Source organism: Mandrillus leucophaeus, unplaced genomic scaffold (assembly GCF_000951045.1).
Source record: "Mandrillus leucophaeus isolate KB7577 unplaced genomic scaffold, Mleu.le_1.0 Scaffold100, whole genome shotgun sequence".
NCBI classification, from domain to species: domain Eukaryota; kingdom Metazoa; phylum Chordata; class Mammalia; order Primates; family Cercopithecidae; genus Mandrillus; species Mandrillus leucophaeus.
This window is the reverse complement of record NW_012098099.1, coordinates 6031943-6054846: the sequence shown is the minus strand read 5'-3', so window position 1 is coordinate 6054846 and position 22904 is coordinate 6031943. Positions and strand designations below refer to the sequence as shown.

At 40.0% G+C, this 22904-nt stretch overlaps 1 long non-coding RNA gene across 1 annotated transcript in view; it reads right to left on the bottom strand.

Moving 5' to 3' along the window:
• Nucleotides 1-366: 366 nt before the first annotated feature.
• The window catches only part of LOC105534412, a 222218-nt gene continuing 199680 nt past the window's right edge, over nucleotides 367-22904 (bottom strand). Inside the window, exon 3 of the long non-coding RNA XR_001005270.1 lies at nucleotides 367-4733. This is a non-coding gene — a long non-coding RNA (uncharacterized LOC105534412). The remainder of the gene's footprint in view (nucleotides 4734-22904) is intronic.

Below are 22904 nucleotides of genomic sequence, written 5' to 3'. Positions count from 1 at the left end.
TAGCTCAGGAAAAGATCAAAATTCAAAATTTGAAGCACAGTTTCTAGTGAATATGTATTACTTTTGCACCATGATAAAGTCAAAAACATCATAAGTAGAACCATCTTAAATCAGGAACTGTCTGTGTAAGTTCTGTTGCTAACTTGAGACACTCATTTCACCTCTCTGATCTCATATGCCTTATTTACAAAGTGAAGGACTTAGGAAATGCGCCACAAAAGTAAATTATAGTCAGTCTCATGTATATAGTGGGAAAATTCTTCACTAAAATACTAACAAATAGAATCTAACAGTGTATTAAGGAATAATGCATCTTGACCATGGAGGGTTTATTTCAGGCACAGAAGAAGGATTCAAGGTTATGAATTCTGTTAATAGAGTTTATTGCATAAATATTTTAAAGGAGAAAACCAACTGATTATCTTTATGAATTTCAAATTGTATTTGATACTATTTAGCAACCATTCTGATAAAAGAAGACACACCTCTGTGGAATGTAGATCTCTTTTTATCTTGATAAAATCTAGAAATCAGTAACAAATAGTAATGAAGGACTTAAGACATTTCTGTTATAGATAAGACTAAGTCAAGGATACCCACTGTGGTAGCTAGTCTGTAAGGGTAGCACTCAGTAGACACTCCTCCTGGAATAATGCCTGTGTGTAGTCATTTCCATATTGAATCTGACTAACCTGTGACTTCCTAACAAAGCAGAAAGTTTGTTCACAGACGTACTGTGGTGGCAATCCCAAGATTGCCTCAAAAAGACCCAACACCACACACTTTTCTGTGCTTAGAAGCCATATGCCACATAAGACATTAAGACCTCCGACTACTCTTCTGAAGAGAGAGCCCACGGGCAGAGACTCTGCAGGGTGAGATGCCATGGGGAGACAGAAGCACATGGAATAGCACCTATAAGCCCGACATGTGAGTGATGAAGCCAAAACATTAAGCAAAACCTGCTATTTTACATTTCAGTGCCTGGGCTGTAGCCTGATTAGTCAGAGTAATTAAATGATCATGACATAGGTACAAGATTAAGTCAATAAATTAGGTAACATAACAGAGAATCCTGACACAAACTCAAGTACCTAAGGAAATCTAATATATATGTATGCATATATATGTAAATATATACATTTGTAAATATATATGTAAATATATACATATATCTAAATGAGAATCATATTGGTGGAAACAACATGAGTCATGCATGCAATAAATGTTGCTTGGACAATTGACATGCAGATGGACTTAAGGAAACATATAGAGTTAGTATCCCATCATAAACAAAAATAAACTTCTGATGCATAAAATATTTCTATTTTAAAAAATTGTTTAAATACTAGAGGAAAGCAGGGAAATGTTTTCTATAATCTAGGGGTGGGGATGCTATTATAAGCAATTAAAACCTCAGAAACCATAAACTAAATGATATACTGAAATTGACTACAGAAAAAAATAGAAACAAACACTTTGGCGTGGCAAAATCACACTACAAACAAAATTAAATGCCAGACTGGAGGAAATATTTGCAACCTGTTTGCAGATAAATGGGCAAAAATCCTTACTATACAACAGTTTTACAATGGAACAAAATTTTACTGAACACAACTTTATTCTTATAAATCATTGTGCAAATGATTGATGAATATTCCATAGAAAACTGAGAAAAGGCTACGAATAAGCATTTCACAGATGCAGAATACAAATATCTAGTAAAATTATTAATAACGTAAAATGCAAACTATAATGAGATTGTATTTGTTTGTTTGTTTGTGCCAATATTAAATGTTTTGAAGAGTAAGAACATTTGCTTTAGGAAATGGTCACTCTCCAATTGTTCTCTGGGGTTCAAATTTTAATATCTCTTCCTAAAAGTGCTTTTTATTGAAGAATAATGCACATAATCAATAGTATTTAAAACTGAAATATCCTTCTTCGTAAAGTATCATCAAGCAAGCATTTGTGTAACTACCATAAAGCCAGGGAATAAGTAGCCAGCATCATAAAAGCCCACTTTCTGCCACTTTTTGAGGTAACTAGTATTCTAATTTTTGATACCATAGTTTAGTTTTACCCATCTTTGAGTTTTATATAAGCAGGCTTATTCTATAATATGTGCCTTGTTTTGCTCAATATTACGTTTGTGAGACTTGCTTTTGCCATCACATGTAAGTGCAATCCTAATGTGTTTATTGTTGATTAAAATATCACTCTATAAATATACACAATTTACCATTCTAGCTCTAACATTTGAGGTGTTTTTAGTTTTTTGGCCATTATGTGTAAGGATGCTGTGGACATTCTTGTATATGTCTTTGTGTCTCTATACAAAGCAATTTTGTCCAGTTTATACCTAGGACTGGAAGTGCTTACTCATAGGGAATGACTATGTTCAACTTTATTGCATAATGCCAGACTGTTTCCCAAAGTTGCTGTACTAATTTACATTCCTACCAGCAATGCATAAGCATTCAAGGTGCTCCACAATATTATCAACACTCGATAATATTGCTCTTCTTAACTTTAACCATTTTGAAATGTGTAGAGCTTTAGTTTTCATTTTCCTTATGACTAATGAAATTTAGCACCTTTTCAAATATGTATTAGTCACCTGAATTAGTTTTATAGATGAGGGCCTGTACAAATACAGCAAGTCCTCAAATAACATTGTTTTATAATAACCTTAAGAGAAAAAAAGTCAATTCCCAGCTAAGGCCACTGTCTATGTGGAGTTGACATGTTCTCCCCAGGTCTGCACGCATTTTGTCCAGGTCCTCCAGTTTCCTCCCACATCTCAAAGATGTGCACATTAGGTGAATTGGTGGTCTAAAGTGTCCCAGTCTGAGTGAATGTGGACGTGGGTGTGAGTGTGCCCTGTGACAGGATGGTGTCCTGTCCAGGATGCATTTCCACTTGCACCCTGAGCCCCTAGAGAGGCTCCAGCACTTGAGACTCTGAACTGGAATAAGTGAATAAAGTTATCTTGTTTTTATCAATCTTTCTTAAATGTAGGTGTAATTCACATGTATTTCAATGTTTAATATTAAATGTATTTTGGTCTTTTTTTAGAAGTTTGGTGATTTTTTGTGACCAGTAATATGCCAGGAACTTAACTCTTACTTATATCAATTCACCTATGGTAAAATTGGTTTTGTTATTTTTTATGTTTTGCTTAAAGTCACAGCTTCCATGAAGCTATCAGAGACATTAAGTGAGGGCTTATTATACCTTGTTCATTTTGGATTGTCTGTATTTTTCTTACTGAATTATAGGAGCTCATCATGTATTCTGTATACAAGCCCTTTGTCTTAACACTGTTGCAAATATCTTCTCCCATTCTGTGGTTCTTTTTCTACTCTTTTAATGCTTTTAATGTATCTCTACATAAAAATTCTTAGTTGTTTTCTTTTTTTTTCTTTGAGGCTCTCACTCTGTCACTCTGGCTCTAGTGCAGTGGTGTGATCTTGGCTCACTTCAGCCTCAACCTCCTAGGCTCAAATGATCCTCCTGCCTCAGCTTCCCCATTAACTTGGAATATAGGTATGTGCCACCATGTCTGGCTAAGTTTTTTAATTTTTTGAAGAGATAGGGTCTTTCTATGTTGCCCAGATTGGACTTGAACTCCTCAGCTCAAACAATCCTCCTGCCTTGGTCTCCAAAAGTGCTGGAAATACAGACATGAGCCAAATTGTCTCATCTTAGTTTTAATATAATAAAATATTTTCTCATTTACTCCATGCTTTTTGTATCTTGCTTAAGAAATCTTTTCCTGTCTCAGGGCTTGAAGGTAATCTGTATTATCCTTTAAAACTGAGCTGTCTAATACATGAGCAACTAGCTGCATGTAACTTCTATTAATGACTCGAAGTTAGGTTCATTGAAATAAAATAAAATGAAAAGTTCAGTTCCTTGTTCATATTAGCCATGTTTTCAAGGGCTCCATAGTCACAGGTTTAGAACATTTTCATCATTGTAGAAAATTATACTGGTCAGATATAATAATTTGCAGAGCAATTTATACAGTAGAATTCTATTTTTAAAAAAACAAGCATCAAAACCACTACACTATCTGCATGTGTCTGAATTTGTATATGTATATAAGAAGTCTGCAAATAGGTACATCAAATGCTAACTAACAGCAAATTGTAAGGCTTTGCGTGACCCACAGAAGCAAATAATAAGCAAACACGTTGCAATATCTGTCTGAATGAGAGTTTAAAATGTACATATCTTGGTTAATGAAAAATACACTAGAAAGTTTTTTACTAAAAAAACACAAAATGTAGTAATTTGTATTTTTTAATTAGAAATATCAGTTTGCAGTTGCACACAATTGTCTCAGTGTGTATTGTTCAGGTCCAAGGGTGTCATTTACACAAACAATAAAGAGGGCTGTCCAATGCTGTCAATGAGAAATCATATATCTGGAAAGAAAGGCCTTTCTCAGGTCTGCTGCCAAAGTAGCCCGGAGGCAGGTTTCGTCTTGTCCCCAATACACATGTGGGACAGCCTGAGGCTTATATTTGGTGTTTAATGTTATTTTCCATTAAAAGGAAATCGAGATCCTTGGAGAATGGCTGACTCAACATCTTGGGGCTTGAAAAAGTCAACCTGGGAGTAGAACATCTTGTTTTTGCCAGAACATGAGGATCCTATGAGAAAATCCCTGAGTATTTCTTTTAGGAGCAGGCATGCACCAAGTTGTAGCAATTCCATCAAAAAGCCTAAAACCAAATGACATTTAATAAAATGCATTGGATGATAGCTACAAAACAAAAACAAAAATATAATGATATGTGATTGTTCTTGTTAATGATAATGCCTATGGGATAGTTGATATAGGAGAGTGAGTGTTGTTCCTATGAAGTATACATTGAATTTTTCTTTACCTATGTAGGCAAGAACAGGTAGATTAAGGAATTATGAGCAAACAAGATATTTCTGGGAAAAGAAGAGATTTTATTAAGAATGAGAAGGACAGGGGAATACCAGGTGTTTCCATAGAGTGTATCAATGTACAAGCAGAGGGAGAAAGCAGACTCCTCGGACTGGATTCTTATCTCTTGAATTAAAAAACCCTAGATAAGCCTTCTAATAATATGTGATTAAAGCATATCCATGTTTCCAAAAATGCTGACAAACTATATCAAAATTGTGAATAAATTTGAGAGGAAAATGAGTTTTGCAATACAAGCCAGGGAGAAAAAAAAAATCTAAAATTTTGTCTATGTTTTGTTTGAAGACATGAGCTTGAAAATTCCATTTATAAGAGAGGTTTTATTGGAAAAAGAGGGTGTTTTTGAGAGTCTATCTAGATTTGAGAGACCCTGGAAGACACAAGCAAGTCTCATGCCATGACCAGGGATCAGTCAATTAGGTCAGAACCTATCATCTTAGCATGTTTGTGTGAGTTAGTATTTTCTTTTGAGTCTGGCAAGATCATTGGAATTCTGTGGAAGTATAAAATGACCATAAAAAAGGTGAATAAATGAATTGGACGCACAGTATTGTTACTTATTTATCAGGGTAAGTAAAAAGTATAGAAACAAATTTTGAAACCATTCTGATACTCTGTTTTCAAAGTGATTGAACAACTAAAAGAGGTTGATAAATTAGACTCTTGATTATACTGAGATGGTTTAGAGAATTTGATTAATTACATTTAAATCAAGTTTTAAATATTTAAGATAATTCATGAAATGTAGAAACAAATATTTGTGATGTTGAATGTTTAGAAACATTGTGTTAAGTAGATTTACAGATTTTAATAAACCAAATGTTAAATAAAGAAGCATAAGCCAGGCTCAGTGGTTCATGCCTATAATCCCAGCACTTTGGGAGGCCAAGGCGGGCAGATCACCTGAGGTCAACAGTTTGAGAGCAGCCTGTCGAACATGGCGAAACCCCATCTCTACTAAAAGTACAAAAATTAGCCAGGCGTGGTGGTGGGTGCCTGTAATCCCAGCTACTCAGGAGGCTGAGGCAGGAGAATCCCTTGAACTAGGGAGATGGAGTTTGCAGTGAGCCAAGATGGTGCCACTGTACTCCAGCCTGGGCGACAAAAGCAAGACTCTGTTTCAAAAAAAAAAAAAAAAGCACAAATTAAAGTATTTTTCATGTCCAGCCTTAGTGTATTCATAAAACAAAAGCTTACTTGTGACCAAACAAAAGTACAGTTAAGAGATATTCGGAGGGAGTCTCTTTTTGGTGATGAGACAGTTTTGTAATCTCAATTATGGTGGTGGTTACTTGCATCTACATGTAGGAGGCAATTTCATATTATTATACACTCCCCAAATACAAATAAATAAATTTTAATTAATCAATTATTATTTATTTATTTTTTGACACTGAGTCTCCCTTTATTGCCCAGGCTTGAGTGCAGTGGCATGATCTTGGCTCACTGCAAACTCCGTCTCCCAGGTTCAAGTGATTCTCCTGCCTCAGCCTCCTGAGTAGCTGGGATCACAGGCACCTGCCACCACTCCTGGCTCATTTTTGTACTTTTAGTAGAGACAGGATTTTGCCATTTTGGCCAGGCTGGTCACAAACTCCTGACCTTGGGTGATCTGCCCCCTAGGCCTCCCAAAGTGCTGGAATTACAGGCGTGAACCACTGTGCCTGGCCAACAAAGAGTTTTTAAAGAGAACTCGTAAAACCTGAAGAAATCCAAATAATGTCGGTGCCTAAGTTAATAGTATTATATTAATGCTAATGTCCTGATTTTGACATGTACTATGGTTATGCAAAGTGTTGTCATTGAGGGAAGCTGGGTGAAGGGCACATGAAAATTCTGTACTATTTTTGAAACTTCTTGTGAATCTTAAACTATTTCAAAACAAAAATATTATAAAAAATATACAGAGATATTCATAATTTCATAAAGAAAAGACATGGGCTGCTCTAGTGGTGCAAGCACGTGCGTCCCTTTGCCTCATTTGGATGCTCTGCCTGTGATCTCAGGTATTGGCAAGACATCAGATAGATCTTGCTGAGTTGGCTAGTCCAGCTTTGTTATTTGTTGTTGCTATTAAGACTATTGTAGGATTTAATGCAATAGGAAACAGCTATAAGCATAAATACTACAAAACGGTCATCTATGTTTATATGTGGCAATTTTGCCCTTTGAATGGTGCCTCCTTAAAAATTAATCTTCAGGCATCTTCCTAGATCATGTCTTTCCACATAAAAGCTTTTTGCTATTAAAGTTGCCACACTCCCATTTAAAACCACCCATTTCTTCTCCTTGCACTTAGAAAGCAAACGAAGCTCCATACAACGCTTCGATGACCTATAAAATCTGCCTACTGTTGACATTTGTAATCTCGTGTTGTGCACTCCCCCTCTTCCTCACAGCATCATGGATACAGCGGCCTCTTTGATGTAGCTAGAACATACCCAGCGCGCCCCTGCCTAAAGGGCTCTCTGCATTTGCCGCTCCCTTTCCCATGTAGTCACACACTATCTAAAATGACCTCGCTTGTCACTCCCTGTCTCATCAACTAATATTATTTTCTATATCAATGTATTTATTTTTTTCTCCCTGTCTTAATTCAGAGCCTAGCATATAATTGTTGCTCAATAGACATTATTTTTGAATAAATGCATGCATGAATGAATGAATGAATGAATGCTCCTATTAATGGTGCTTATTCTGGGAAATATGACTGAGAGTGAGAGACTCATTCTACTTCTTACACCCCAGGGCAATCTGATATTCTTATACCGAGTATAAGCTAATTTTGCAACCGAATTTTTTAAAAACACATGCACATACACGTTTGTACTTAGAATAGATGACTACAAAGGTAATTTCCATCTTCAGCATTTTATGTTACACTTTCCAAATTATTCTCTTAAGATATAAGGAAGAAGTATAGCACAGTTTAAATGGTAAGGTGTCAAGACAGAATCAGTGTATTCCATTTTTCAATTATGAATTACTGCAAAAACATGAATCAATGTCAGCATCTAAGAGCCTTCCAGATTTCCCTTAATATAGAGATTAATGTGTACACCTGTGTTCTCACCCTTAATTCCTATAAAGATTAGGTCAAGAACATCAGTCCTCTCTGGCCACCGATCAGACTTTGGAGAAAACAGGCAATATCATGTTGGAGGGTGGAAGTGGGCGGTGAGGCAGTGTGACGAATGTTTGCAGATGGATTCTCCCCTTCTCCATCTGGTCTCTGCATATGAGAATGCAGAATATGTGCTCCTGTATCTTGGCCCTCGCTTTGAGGGTAATTACTGTTAACTTTGAATGATTTGACTTATCTGTTGTGAGGTAGACAGATAAGGGTTCAAAAGGAGAAATTATTAAAATTTTGGTATGCCCTTCCCTTTTCTGTAAAGTACTTAGGAAGCCTTCAAAGATACAAAAAATATGCCAGGGCAAGATAAAAGCAGAAGAAAAGGAGAAGGCCAAGAGGGGCATGAACATGAAATGAAACCAGAAATGAGGCTGAAACCAAATTTCTGGGTCTCTCAGACACCTACGTTCTTGTAAGTAGGGTGTAAACATTGGCTGTAACCTTTCTCAAATCCAGTTAAGAAATGAAAACGGGATAAATTACACCTTTTGCAATATTTCTAACATAAGTTAAATCAAAGCAGATGTTTTGTCAATTCACATCTATTCCTGATAGAAAAGCAGGAAAGACTTTCTCCTGAAAGTCTCTGAAAGATGGGTGTTATTCTTAATCTCATTTTTGCAGGGAGTTTAATCTCATTGCTTTTATTTACATGAGGCACTGGCATAACTCCAAGATGCAATTAGGTTAAAACAGTTCTAGGGTGATGAGGGTGATGGTGGGTGTGAAGTGGGGTGGTTGTGAAGGACACTTTAAAATAAATACATGTACCTTTAAAATAATCACATGTATTTTCTTTTCTTCAGTCATTCCAGGATGGGAATTGGCAGGAGTACTTTTTTTTTTTTTTTTTTTTCCTGTACCAACTTAGAATCTGCCCCTAGGACTAAGGAAAACAGAGCTGGGGAGAATGATAGTTACAAGCCAATAAGAATCATTTATTTCTGCCTCACTGGTCAGACATATTTTGGGCGCATGAGTCAGCACAGTGTGAGAGGAATGTTTGGGCTAGACTTTATCAGAAGTTATGTAAATTTTTCAGACTGACGAAAGCTATCCTGGATAGTTATTTGAGGCTTTGGGTAGAAGCAGGGCTGAAAAGGTCGGGGAGCTGAACTTATTTTGTGAGCGGGACAGCTCTGACTGGGCAACTTCTCTGTTCCAGCTCCCTCTGAAATCCCCTTTCTGGAGTTAATAATATTGTTTTATGTCTAAATCGCTCAATTTGATCAGAACCTATGTTTTGTCAACTCTGAAATATGTGACAAAAGATTTCAGCCTGTCAAAGCAGTCTTCCACATCAGATCAGACACTCAGGGCATTTGCTGGCTGGGAGGAGGTTAATGAACTGAGTGCATTCTATGTACTTGAATGTATGTGATTCTTAAGAGGAGATGGCAAAGATCAAGTTGTATTTTCTATCCTCAGAAAACACACAATCTGGTGGCAAAAACAGGCATGGATACAACTCTCGCAGAGCAAAGTAGAATGTGATCATTGCAGGACAAGCACAGAGATTTGGGAGCACTGAAGAGAAGAATGAAATTGTAGGAAAGGCTCTTGTATGCCTCTTCCATTGAGGGGCCTATCATTTAGCAGGCACTTAAACTTTAGCAGGCACTCAAACTGTGCTGGACAGATGAATACATAGAAAAGGTATCAACTGTGCAAGAAAGAGTAGACTATGAAGATGTAGAGATGAGTAGAAAAGATGTTTGAGGTAGGAGAATTACCTAGTGGCAACACAAGCTTGGTGAGCAACAACATCAGCTAATACTGGGTGAGGAATATTGGACTGGAATATTGTCAAAACAAGACAGTATTCTTAGACCCATTAATTTTCAAAGGAACATCTGTATTTCATAGTCAAAAATGAGTTTGGGAGCACATATAAGCCCTTGAAAAATAAAGGCAGACAAATACAGTTAGAAGATTGAGGTTTGTTAATATAAGAAATATAAATAGAATATTGTAATGTAATATATGGTGTGACGTGATGATGTGATATAAAGCCAAGGTTTTCTAAGGAAGACTACTGTGCCTACCATATTGCTGCCCCCTACCTTTGGTAGGCATGGGGAGCTAAGGATAATATATCATCATGGTGCTTCCACAGCAAAATAGAGGTAATAGAGGGGGGTTTAAGGAGGAAGCTATGCATAAATGTGTGAGTAGGGTTAGAGAATGCCAATAAGGCATGGTGAGGCCCTGGAGCTGTTAACACTGGGGAGCCATTGCTACCCCGAGAGCTGTCCAAGCAAGGGGATGGAGTGGTTAGAAAGAGCTGTGGCTGTAGGTGAGGAAGGAAGACAATCCCCAGACAGGACCTGCAGCCTTCCAGAGAGGCGCATACCACTGTCAACCTGCAACCCAACAAAGACTCCAGGAAATAAATCCCCAGTCCTTCATGCCTCACTATTTCCTGCTGGTGTCTCCTACTATGCAGATGTATTCTCCTGGAGGACTGGGAGACCATGATGTGGTCCTTACAGCTCAGCCTCTTGGAGCACAGAGCAAGGCAAAGAAGGATGAAGAATGACTCTGGAGAGGAGAACAGAGCAAAGCCACCCCACCCAGGGAAGGAGAAGGCCAAAGCTCATCTTGCTGATGGAATCTTGGGAGGTCTAATTTATTCACCTCATGATACCTTTGATTATCATGGCGTTGTCAGGGTGAATTTATGGACACCTCAGTAGGGCTTGAAGGGGCAAACTTCTTCTCAATTAAATAGGCTTGTTATAATACAGAATTAGCTCCAATCTCTAGCCAATTTAATCTCTTTCATCTGAAGCACTCCTATCCCATAAACAGTCACAGCTATTATTATTTTCTCCTGTATCAGTGACCTGCATATGCACAACATCACTATGTAGGTGGTTAAAGTACCAGATACTATGCATGCTTCCCAGGACAGGCGACTCTTGTTAAGACTGCAAATCTATTTGTCTCCATTATTCAACAACAGCCTTTGTACACCAACACTCTTAAATCCCATACATTTTTTCCATGCTTCTAGGAGAGAAAGAGTCACCTTGCTTTATTTACAAGTCAGACTGTAAATAAACTTGGAGACATACATTCAGATGTATGCTCCTGAGGTCAGCATCATATGCCGGATGTGGGAAGGGTATTTTATATTATAAAAATGTTTTGCTAGAAGAACAAAGGGAGTGGAGGAGGTTTGTTAAGCCTCTGAGAAAGTGTTACTCATCTCAGAGGCCTCTAGCTAGGATACAAAGAGAGAGAGAAAGTCAGGTGGTTAAAATAATATTCTTACTCTCAGAGAAATTCACCCTAAACCAGTTTGACTCTCTGTATATTCAGGGTGAATTCTAACCACAAATCCTCTTGTACAAGAAATGTCATAAGGCTCTCTTCAGAATAAATACAATCTGACTTTGAGCTTCTAAGATGCTGGGCTATCAGGACATAAAATATCAACCTGTATTGCTACACATTCTCCTCACTCTCAAGAGTGCACGGTCTGGACTTTAGTCCTCTATAGGGACCACAGCCAGCCCCCTCCTCATCAGGCTGCCAGGGAAGGAACACAGGCCCCCATATTTGGGGAAACCCCTGGCTTCCATTCTCTTCCATGTGCTGGGACTCTCTCCAAGGTGCTCACCTCTCTCTCCTCCTTCTTCATGGGATAGCCTCAGTGAGTTTAGATTTCCTTAAAGACTAGGAAGAAAAGCTGCCCTCCAGCAACTCAGATGTAGGGTCCTGCTAAATTGGTCAGAGGCTGGTGAAAGTGAAAATGCTTAGAAAATAAGGCCAAACACCTCTCATCTTTTCCAAATCTCTGAAGACAGAAAGAACAAATCCAAACTGATATCTAAAGAAGCTATGGTGCCATGGTGGGCTTCCCCAAAGCCTTCCACTCATGGTGAGCCCTGGAGAGACGGTTCCCTCCAGCTCTGAGGAGCAGGCCTGGAAGGCACTGGGATAACCCCTGTGGCTACACAGAGCACTCAGATCTGCTCCTTGAGCTCACTGTCTACCAGGCAGCAGCCATACCCACCACTGCAATAGCTTGGAGAAATGCCACAATGGAGGAGGTACAGGGAGAATGAAGAACTGCCTGGAGCAGGAAGCCTGTCAAAGAGACAGAGATGGAGGAGATAATATTTGGACTAGGTTTGATGTCAACGACCAATGCAGGTTGGCTCAGCAGGGATGGGAGTGCAAAACTGTCCAAAGCAGAATGTCTTGCATAGGTTATTCTCAAACAAGAGAGAGCCTAATATCTCGTGGGAATAAGAGGTGTCACTGTTCAGGTTCCCTGGGAAGTACACCCTGAGACACATTTTCATGCAGGAAGCTTGTTGGGGTAGAGTCAATATGGGAATTACCCTGTGAGGGAACACAACAAGGAAGCACGATTGGACAGAATGAAAAGTTAAACTGCAAGGCAGTTGCCAAAGAGGCCTCAGCAAACCCCATGGCAGCTCTGGAACAGGGGAAGCCCTGCAAAGGAATGTCAAATTGAGGCAAGGAATCTAGGCTTTTGCAAGCCCTAAAAGGGCAATGATAAGATGAAGCTGCTCTTGGAGAGGGATCATAACCTTGGAAGAGGAAGTTTTCTTTGGCAGAGGGAAATTCCTGGAGAGGGACTCAGCTATAAGCCCTTGGCCGGCAACACTCCCGAGAGCTGGGGGAAGGAGAGCCTCCATCCTGCAGGAGGAGAGCTGGGCATTGCACCACTGCATGTGCCGCAGCAGCCACAGTCCAGCATTGCTCTGTCATGTCTGGCAGGGCAAGGGAGGATGATGTTTTCGTTAGGGTGGGCTAGGCTATACTCCCATAACCATACTCCCCAGACGCCATAAAGATTTTCTTTTGTGCCTATCACTCTCTCTGGAGGGTTGAGTAGCTACTTGTGGTAACTTAGGAGTTCAGGCTCCTTCAGTTTTCCAAAGTTGTAGTAAAAGGCAGAGATGGAGAAGAGAGGTTCACACTAAGGACTTTAGGGTGCCATTTGCACGTTGTGCACCTGGCTTCCTCCTACTTTCCACTGATGAGATCCATTGACATGGATACAACTTAATTGTGGGACCAATGGGAAATACAGTCTTCCACACGCCCAGATAGAGGAAGTGGGGTTAGTGAGCATATAGCTATTCCTTGGTTCAGGGATGTTTGCCCAGCGTCTGTGTAGAACAAGATCATTGGGTAGCATACACTGGCTAGCATCTAGTACCAAACAGAACAACTCAGGATTTTTCATGTGTTTATGAAAACTGATATTTAAAAATCTTTCAGATTTGTATTTTCTCTAGCAACACTGACTTGCTCCAAAGTTATAAACATCTTCTTAAAAATGAAAAGCTCATCAATCATACAGTGTAAATTATATAGTGAAAGTAGCAAAGGAATATTTTTAAAACTGTCACCAATGCTCCACTCCTGACTTATAGTTTTGTATTTTTTTTGCATCTGTCAAACCTGTAGCACAGATCCTGGGTAGGGGCATGAGGAGTAGGGGAAGTTTGTCCACAGACTCATCAGTCTTCACAAGGTGGTTGAACATTATTCCAAGGGCAATGGGAACTGCCTGAAGATTTAAGTAAGATGGTAACCTACTACATCTTATCTGGAATATGATCCCACATACAACTAGGCAAGCTGGTCATTATCTGGACAGTCATTCAATCACAGTGTGTGCCAGAAATTTATTTGTAGCTGAAATCAAGATATCAGGCACATTCCTAATTATAAAAGTTTGACTTAGTCCCCCCAATTTTTTTTGTATAACCCTCTTAATTGAGCTACTTCCAGAATTAAATTTGATCAAGTGAAAACACCTCCTTTCAACAGAGAACTTCCAAAATATCTGCTTGTCACCCAGTCCTCCTAACTCCCTTCCTCCTTCATCAATGGGTAGAGTTGAAAGTTTGACCCACTTCTAGGACAGCCTTTAGGAATCTCTTATCCTACTATAAACTGAAGAGTACAAAGCTCTTCCAACAGTGACTTGATGGCAGAAGAGAGGCCAGGTGAACCTGACAGAAGGCAGCAATGATTTCTGAATCGTAGCTCACTCAAAGTCCTCGATGATCTGCCTTCTCATGTGGGTCAGACTTAACTGAAAATAAATGTCACAGGAAGCCTTTCCATAACTTTTCCCTCCTTTCTCCCACTCCTGAGGCATTCTGATTGGGGAAAGCATTTCATTGATGTTCCTTATTTTTCTGCAGGCAACAAATGCCTGAGAGCAGGGGCTCCAACTTAGACATATTATGTGTGCCACAGTATTTGGCAGAGCTCCTTGTCCTCTGCAGGGGATCAATAACCATAACAATTGACCCAGGCTTGCCCCAAAAGTATTTGTGGGACCTCATGGAGTAGATCACTTAACATGTTTTGCCCTCAACACTCTTATCTGAAAGTAAAAGAGGTTGAATGTTCTCTAGACCCCTTTGAGCACTCACGTCCGTGAATCCAACAATTTAGTTTTTTAAGGTGATCACGGTGCACTGCTGTCTCTGGAGTTAGGAAGATCCTGACTCTGCTACTCACAAGCTGCATGACCTGGACAAGTTATTTAATCCCCCTGAGAAAAACAATTTCCATTTTGCCACTTCATGCTGAGGAATGAAAGATATACAGAGAAACATGTCAGCACAGGCATGCAACAAACACAGGTTTAATATATGAAACACGTAGTAATAATAGAATAATACTAGAAGTCTGCATGACAAAGAGTTCTAGTGCAAAAAAAAATGATGTTGGTAGGAATACCTTCTTGTTTTAGGTACCAACTAGGGCCAGGCTCTGGTGTAGACACTGGGGTTAAAATATACATAAATTTTGGCTGGGTGCGGTGGCTCATGCCTGTAATCCCAGCACTTTGGGAGGCCGAGGCAGGCGGATCACAAGGTCAGGAGATTGAGACCATCCTGGCTAACACGGTGAAACCCCGTCTCTACTAAAAACACAAAAAATTAGCTGGGCTTGGTGGCAGGTGACTGTAGTCCCAGCTACTCGGGAGGCTGAGGGAGGAGAAGGGCGTGAACCCGGGAGGCGGAGCTTGCAGTGAGCCGAGATTGCACCACTGGACTCCAGCCTGGGTGACAGAGTGAGACTCCATCTCAAAAAAAAAAAAAAAAAAAAGATACATAAGTCTTTTGACAAAGCTGACAAACCTATGGGTAGAATAAATTATGATGAAATTGCAGCAGTGCTTTTTATTTGGGATGCTTCCTTCTGAAAGCCAAAACATAAGGCAAAAGAGAAAAGAGTCCTGAAATGTAAGGACTGTTTTATAGAGAAATAAGCCTGAAAAAAATGCACTTTTAGATATTTGAACAAGACTTTGTAAGGCCTACCCTGGCCTACACCTACACCATCCATGAAGCTGCTCATGCTGATGTGTGTCTACATGCATGTGTTTGGGTGTGTGCATGTGTTTGCATGCACACATACACACCTGCCCCTTTTGCAGCAAACATTCTCAGGCTTTGCAGACGGGCCCACTAACTCAGATGGCAACAGCATCAGCATCTGTCATCTTTTCACACCAAGAGCAGTGGAATCCATTGATGTAATGAAAAAATACGTCTCTCAATCAGCTCTGGGTAAAGGGTAGATGCCAAATAACTATATTTTTAAAATTGGGAACACTGTGTGCATCCTCCAAGTGATGCTGGTAAAAGGTTGACTCACTCATAAACACAAGGTTGCAGCTGGTACTAAGGGATGGATTTTCCCAGCAAGGGACCCCTAAATGGCAGCTGCCTGCCAGAAAAAAGGCATGTGAGGCACTGAGCTAATTTGGCTGTGTGTACCCTCTTTTGCCCTTTCATTTGGTAAAGCCCTGGAATGTTAACGCAAGCTGAGAGACAGCAAGCCACACATGGCTTTCACATACAGAGGGGCCAGGCATTGGAACCCACATTTTTGGACTGAATTGATGAGAATTATATATGAGGTCTTGGGAGATCGCCATCCTCACCACCCTCCATCTCTGTAGAGTGTGAGGATCTGTGGATCTCATGCCTTAGGGCCTTTGAATGGCTAGATAGCATTTTGAGGCATTAATTTATTTTATTTGTTTGACTTCGCTGCCTCTGTTTTTCCTTGTTCTCTTTTCCCCATGCATGCAGGCTGTTTCTTCTGGGCTTCATCAGCACAGATAAGATGAGTGACAGGGCAGAAATCAGAAGTCACAGGCAAGAAGAGCTGGCATTTTCCTTATAAGCGTTCACAGAGGGTTTGAAGGTTTTTGAAAGAAGTAAAGGTATGAAGGGTGGCTGAGGCAGAGTGACCTGAAGAGGCAGGAAACAGAATGGGACTCACCTATATCCTCCCACAAAAACCAGGGCTGCAGCAGGAGAGAGGCAGGGAATACAGGCCTCCTGGAGCATGGAGATCAGCCTAGCTTTCTAGCAGTATCCCAGTGAGGAGCCATGGTTTCAGAGAAGAATGCCATATGCCAGATGGATTGTCTCCGCAGGTAGGACCACAGGTGTCCTAGGCCGGTTACCCAAGGCCCCAGACAAACAAGGACAATGCATCTTCCCAGGTGTGCCCAGGACCACATACCAGATGTCTCTACCTGCCACCCAACCAATCCACCTGACTCCAGGAACCATGGCTTAACCCTGTGGATGACTGAGGTCAAGTTTCACAAGATGGCTAGGATCAGGAAAATGCTAGAATAAAAATTGGGCTGAACTCTATAAAATAAAGAGTTGTAATTTTTTTTGCACACCTGAATTTGTGAGCTGGCATTCCTACCTCCTACCCACGGGTAATGAATATTTTCCAGATTAGCTGTTGGTGTTTGTTGTCTGTTTTGAGGCTGCTCTAGGAAACCCTGGGGCTGCCTCTGCACAGCTGAAGAGGAAGCCCCCACAGGAGCTGCAGGAGTTGTACTGAGACTGAGAGCTCTGCTGCATGACGCTCCATTTTTTCTCTTCCAAGCAGTGCTTGCTATTGTTAGTCAATTACTACTGTGCATCCTGAGGGTGCAAGGAATCTCCAGTTGCATCATTTCATCCAGTCTCTGTGACTTTCTCCTTTGATTTGGTCTCTGTGATACCAGCGCAGTGCAAGAGTGCCGGGGGAGTGAGCTCAGAGCCTAGGATTGTTGTCTGTAGGATACAGAGCTTAGGGATCCAACTGTCTATCTGCCCTCTCCTCTCTCTCCTTCCCTCCTTTCCTCTGTCCCTTTTTCTTCCCTCCCTCCCTGTATTCTTTACTCTCTCCCACTATCTCTCCCTTTCTTTCTGCTTTTCTTATTACCTTTTTTTCACATTCACTGAGTGCTCGCGATAGATCATACTCGATGTTCAATGCTGACAATACAATGAGGAGCACGATGGGCATAATTTGTACTCTCTTAGTCTATATTTTAATGGGGGAATCTAGAAAAGTGAAAAAGAAATTACAGTCCTAGATCTCGAATGTTCACATGTAGCATCCAGTGCTAAGAATCCCATAGAATGGGCAGCACATTTTGTCACAGGAGGTGGGAATCAGAAAAGGCTTCCTAGAGGAAATACTTACTAAAGAAATGTTAGCCAAGTATAAGGAGTTGGAGGGAGAAAAGGAGTGTTAGGAGAGAGGGAAAATGTTAGAGCTAGGGATAGAAGAAACATGTTCAGTGTTAGAGGAATTGTATTGTTTTAAAAAATCAATTTAACAAACCTACAGTGTTTAATATACCCAACTCTATGGAGTAGATACTATTATTATCTGCATTTTAAAGAGAGGGGAAATGAGGCATAAGGAGGTTAAGAACCTTGCCAAAGAGTTCAGAGTGGCTTTCCCTGTGTTAGGATAATTGTATGCACCACAGCTTCACAGGCACTATTGGTTCAGGAGCCAAAATCCCAAGTGGAAAGCAGGCAAATAGAAGCTACCAGCATGCTGTGGTGTGGATCACTGGACACTTCTCGGTCCTCAGATCTTAGGTCCAGTCAGAGTCAATTCACTTCAAAAGCCTTCTTTGCTCCAAGCAGTTCTGATTTCCCTGAAACTTCCTTTATGTCAACCATTTGCTGAGCAAGGCTTTTGCACTGAGAGAATCTAAAGAGAAGTGGCTGTTAAGTCTCCACCTACATTATTATACATTTTGAGTAAAAAAATTCCTAAGAACAGCCCTTAGTAAGTTACAGATACATCGTGATCCTCTCAGAAATTAATTAAATTAAGCATGTAGTTGGTAGAATGATAACCAACTCAAAAATAATTTATGTTTTAAATTCGGTAGTGATTGAACTCTATCCAACAGTTACAAATTTCTTCACGTTGCTTTGGTCTCATAGCTTCACTTCCTGCCCCTCTGCATGGAGCCGAGTCCTACCAAATACTCCCTACTCCTCTCAGCTCTTTGTAGGAGGGAATTGGGTTTATAATGGCCATGAAGGGCCATCTTGAAGTCTTAGAAGGCAGTTGAGTATTATAGGCCACAGATGGACTTTGATGTGATGATAAACATTCACTTATTCCTTCATTTATTCATTCATTCACCCAGCATTATCAAGTGCCAACTCTATGCCAGTTCTGAAGATGCTGGCTCTGCCATTAGCAGACTAACACATGAGCTCTAACATAAATATATTTGTAATGTGCCATCTGTAAGTGTTGGTAAGGCTTTTTCAGAGAAGGAGAATGTTGGGTTGGCCCTTGAAAAAGAAGAAGGAGTAGCATAACATTCCAGACAAAAGAAACATGCAAAGTCATGGAGGAATAGGCCCATGCGTCCATAAATCCAGTCCCTGCCAGGACAGAAATCCTACTAGAGTTCCCAATCCACAAGCCCGTGAAGTCTGGCATGAAAGCCATCATGCAGGAGCAAGCTCTGGGCATGGTTGAAGCCACTATTATGTATTGTCTTTTCACCATTTAAAAGCTCAGCCATCACTCACCAAAGTTAGGAAGCCTTCTCTGGCCCTTCTGGGTTGTTTTAGACATACCCCTAGGGATTTCCACAGAACCCTGGGAGCATAATTCTATTATAGATAGATAATCTATAATCTATAAGCAACCGTCTCCTTTGTGAGACTGTGAGCCCCTATGTAACAATTTCCAATACACAGTTAATCAACGAGGTAATGCTTATTAAATGAATGAATGAATAGATAATTTTTGTTGACTACCACCACTTGACCCTCACTGTTAAAATGCTAGAAAAATCTGCACCCTGAGCATACTACTATCCAGTGGCAATTCTGTAAAGATCTGGCTCTGGACACCTGTGATTAGAAATTACAAAGGAAGCTGAAGGTAGGAACAAGATTCCTGGTAGAATACTCACCTCAGCCTTTTGGCTCCTGCATTCACAATTCTAGGCTTGAATTTAGAATGAAGCGAATGGAATGAGTCCTGTCACATGCTGACTGCACTCAATTGTAGTTCAATTATAATTTATGAATCATTTTGGTCATCATGGGCCATTATCATAACCAGATGGCATGGCCTTATTATGGCACCTGAAGGCATTCATCTTGCAAAAATGGACAGTCAGACACTAAGTATCTGTGGAGAAGGCCATTCCCAACCTGTGCAGGCTAGTGGTGATCTCTGATTACTCTCAGATTAGGTCTCTAGATTTACATTATAATTTGCATTCCTTGTTTAGGAGGATAATGACAACACATCCTGTTTTAGGATTTGCATACATCTTTTAACTTTCCCAGTTTGTTTCAACATCCTTCTCACTTTCATCTAAGACTGGGAAAATTTCTTTCTCTTTTGCTTTTACTTGATCAAATTGTTTTATTTTTTTCCTCCTTCTTCCGCAAAAATCTGTTGAGCTATCAATTATCTTGTTTAGAGTTATCAATTATCTTGTGCCCTAAATTTTATTGTCATTTTAAAATGGAATGTTTTGTGGGTTTTTTTCTTGTTTAAAAAAATGTGCAAGAACAAAAATGAAATGTATGAACTATCTAATAATATACATCAATGTTACACTTATTTAAAATACTGTACAAGTTCTGTATTTACAGAAGGAAAACATCATTTAATTAAGAAATAAGGGTCTCTGAGAGCTGTTTCCTCCCTGTAAACATTAACAGATGATTTGAAATTTACATTCTGCCAGTTGATATTTCTAACTAAGTAGCTTTGCCATTCGAAAGGCATGTCTTGTTCTGTTATCAGTTAAGATGTTGCAGTCTGAGGGTCTTTTTGCATTAGGCACTTTCCAGCCACATTGAACATGTTCCAGGAGGCCTTGTTTGGTTGTAAGGGAGAGAGGCTAAGCTTAGAATCCCTCAGGTGAAGGAAGTTGTATTTACCTTGGCAGGGAGCTCAGCACCATTGCACCTTATGGGAACAGGGACTGGAACTCACTCAACTTCACAGCCTCCTCTCATGGCACCTGCTTCTCACTGCACATCTGCTAAATGCTCCTCTCTCTACCAACTGGCATCGTCTTCTCCTGCTCTTTTTCCTTCATCTTATATGCATACATTTTAACTGTCCATGTTTTTGCCTCAAAATCATGAGTTTGCTTTACCATCTACTCCTACTTCTAACCCAGGGTTCTAATTACCTATATCCAAAATCCCAAAAATAAAACCTGAGTATCACAGCCCATCTTTCTGAGCCAGATCTCACAAGTCATTGGTCACAGACCAGCCTCTATGTGCCTCTCTTTGGGTAAAATACCAAGCCTTGCTCTAATCAGTTCTGACAAAAGGGGGTATCATATAATGTAAATATGACCTATTCAGGCAGAGGGGCTGCAGATGGCAAAGTGTCTTACAACAGGGAGTGGCTGAAATTTATCCTTAACATTTGTTTAGGCTTGAAAACAATGCTTACTTGGGCCTATACAGTTTTGTTTTGTTTTGTTTTTTAACATGGGAAATGAGAATATATGTCATCAGTCACCACTTCTGATGGACTTCAAAGTAAAAATTTTCCTACAAGTAATCTCAAGAAACTCACCCAGAAAAACAAACAAACTAGGACTCAGGGCTGACCTCCCAGCAATCCCAATAACTTGCTTGAAAGTGAAGGACGGGAAGGGGGACATCACACACCGGGGCCTATTATGGGGAGGGGGGAGGGGGTAGGGATTGCATAGGATTTATACCTGATGTAAACGACGAGTTGATGGGTACAGCACAGCAACATGGCACAAGTATACATATGTAACAAACGTGCACGTTATGCACATGTACCCTAGAACTTAAAGTATAATAATAATAATAAAAAAAAAGATTAAAAAAAAAAAAAAGAAAGTGAAGGAACTGGATTTCAAACAAGCATAAGCCAAGAGAGGATTTGATGCCCACATACACCGGGAAGAATCATGTTACAGCTGGCCTGAGGAATGACAGAGTTAAGACTGGGGTGCTCTCTGTCTGCCAAGACTCCTGGCCTCCATCTCTGGCCTCTGCATCACTGTGTGTTGGTCTCGTTGCTCTCAAACCAGCTTATCCTGCATGGAGCACTTTCTCTAGGCCACGACCTTATAGAATCACAATCAGAGATGACAGAGGCTTTCAAAAATCCTGGGAAATAACTCTGATTCACATAGCTTGGTCACATACTGTATCAGAGTGCTCCAGAGAAATAGGACCAGAAGGATACGTGTGTGTGTGTGTGCGTGTGTGTGCACGCTCACATGCATGCATATGTGTGTGTAAAGAGATGTATTTTGAGGAATTGGCTTACATGATTATGGGGACTGGCAAGTCTGAAATTTGTAGGGCAGCCCAGCAGACTGGAAACTCAGGTAGAAGTTAATGCTGCAGTTTTGAGATAGGATTTCTTCTCTGGAAAATCTCAATTTTGCTTTTAAGGTCTTCAACTGGTTGATGAGGCCCACCCACATGATTGAGCATAATCTCCTCGCTTAATGTCAACTGATTTTAGATGTTGATCACATCTGTAACTTATCTTCATAGCAATATCTAGATGATTGGCTAATTAAATAACCGGGTACTATTGCCTAGCCAAGTTGCTACATAAAACTAATCATCACAGAAGCCCACCCTATGAGCCAATTAATGGGGCAATGGGAAATTGGGTATTATGATTGGAACAGGTGGGATTATTTGTCCACCCATCTGGTCACATGTGGGGACTCTATTAACAGAAATGAGATTAGTATAGATGGGAACACCTGTAAACCCATAAACCACCTCATTGGTCTATACATGGGTACATGATATGGGAACTCATTCCTTGTCTGTTCCTGTACTCAGTTTCCACAGTGCCACATGGATGGGAACAGGGAAGTGAAAACTGAGGCTGGCCTGATTTAGCCAATTTGTAATGGTAACACAATTTCAATTTGTTTTTCTTTTTTTTTTCACCCTGCCTTCTGACAATACTTTCATTCTCACAGTCCCCAACACTTAATGAAATGTGCAGGAGAAACAATACAAATGAATTTATAATATGAGGTATTTATTATTAATAGATAATGCATATAAAAATAATCAATTCAATTAAATGCTGACACAATTTCCAAACAGTTTTTGTGATTCATGTCATCTTCCTCTTCATTTCACAGAGTTATTACTAATTCATTCTAAAAATATATTTTGAATGTTGCAGTAACAGAGATGATTCTAGGTCTGGAACTACAGTGGTAGTGAACAAGGCAGATTAGATCCTGCTTTTGTTGAGCCAGGATCTCATTTAGTACGTTTGCATTTAGTAGGTTAGGGGAGGGAGGTAAAAAAAACAAAACAAAACAAAAAAACAAGCAAACACTCAAATGCCCAAGATAGCTATGGTAGCGGTGTCTCCTGAAGACAATAAACCAAACTCCATGATGGAGCACTGTTAGGGGGAGCTGGGCTACCTTTCGTGAGGTAGCCCGAGCAAACTGCC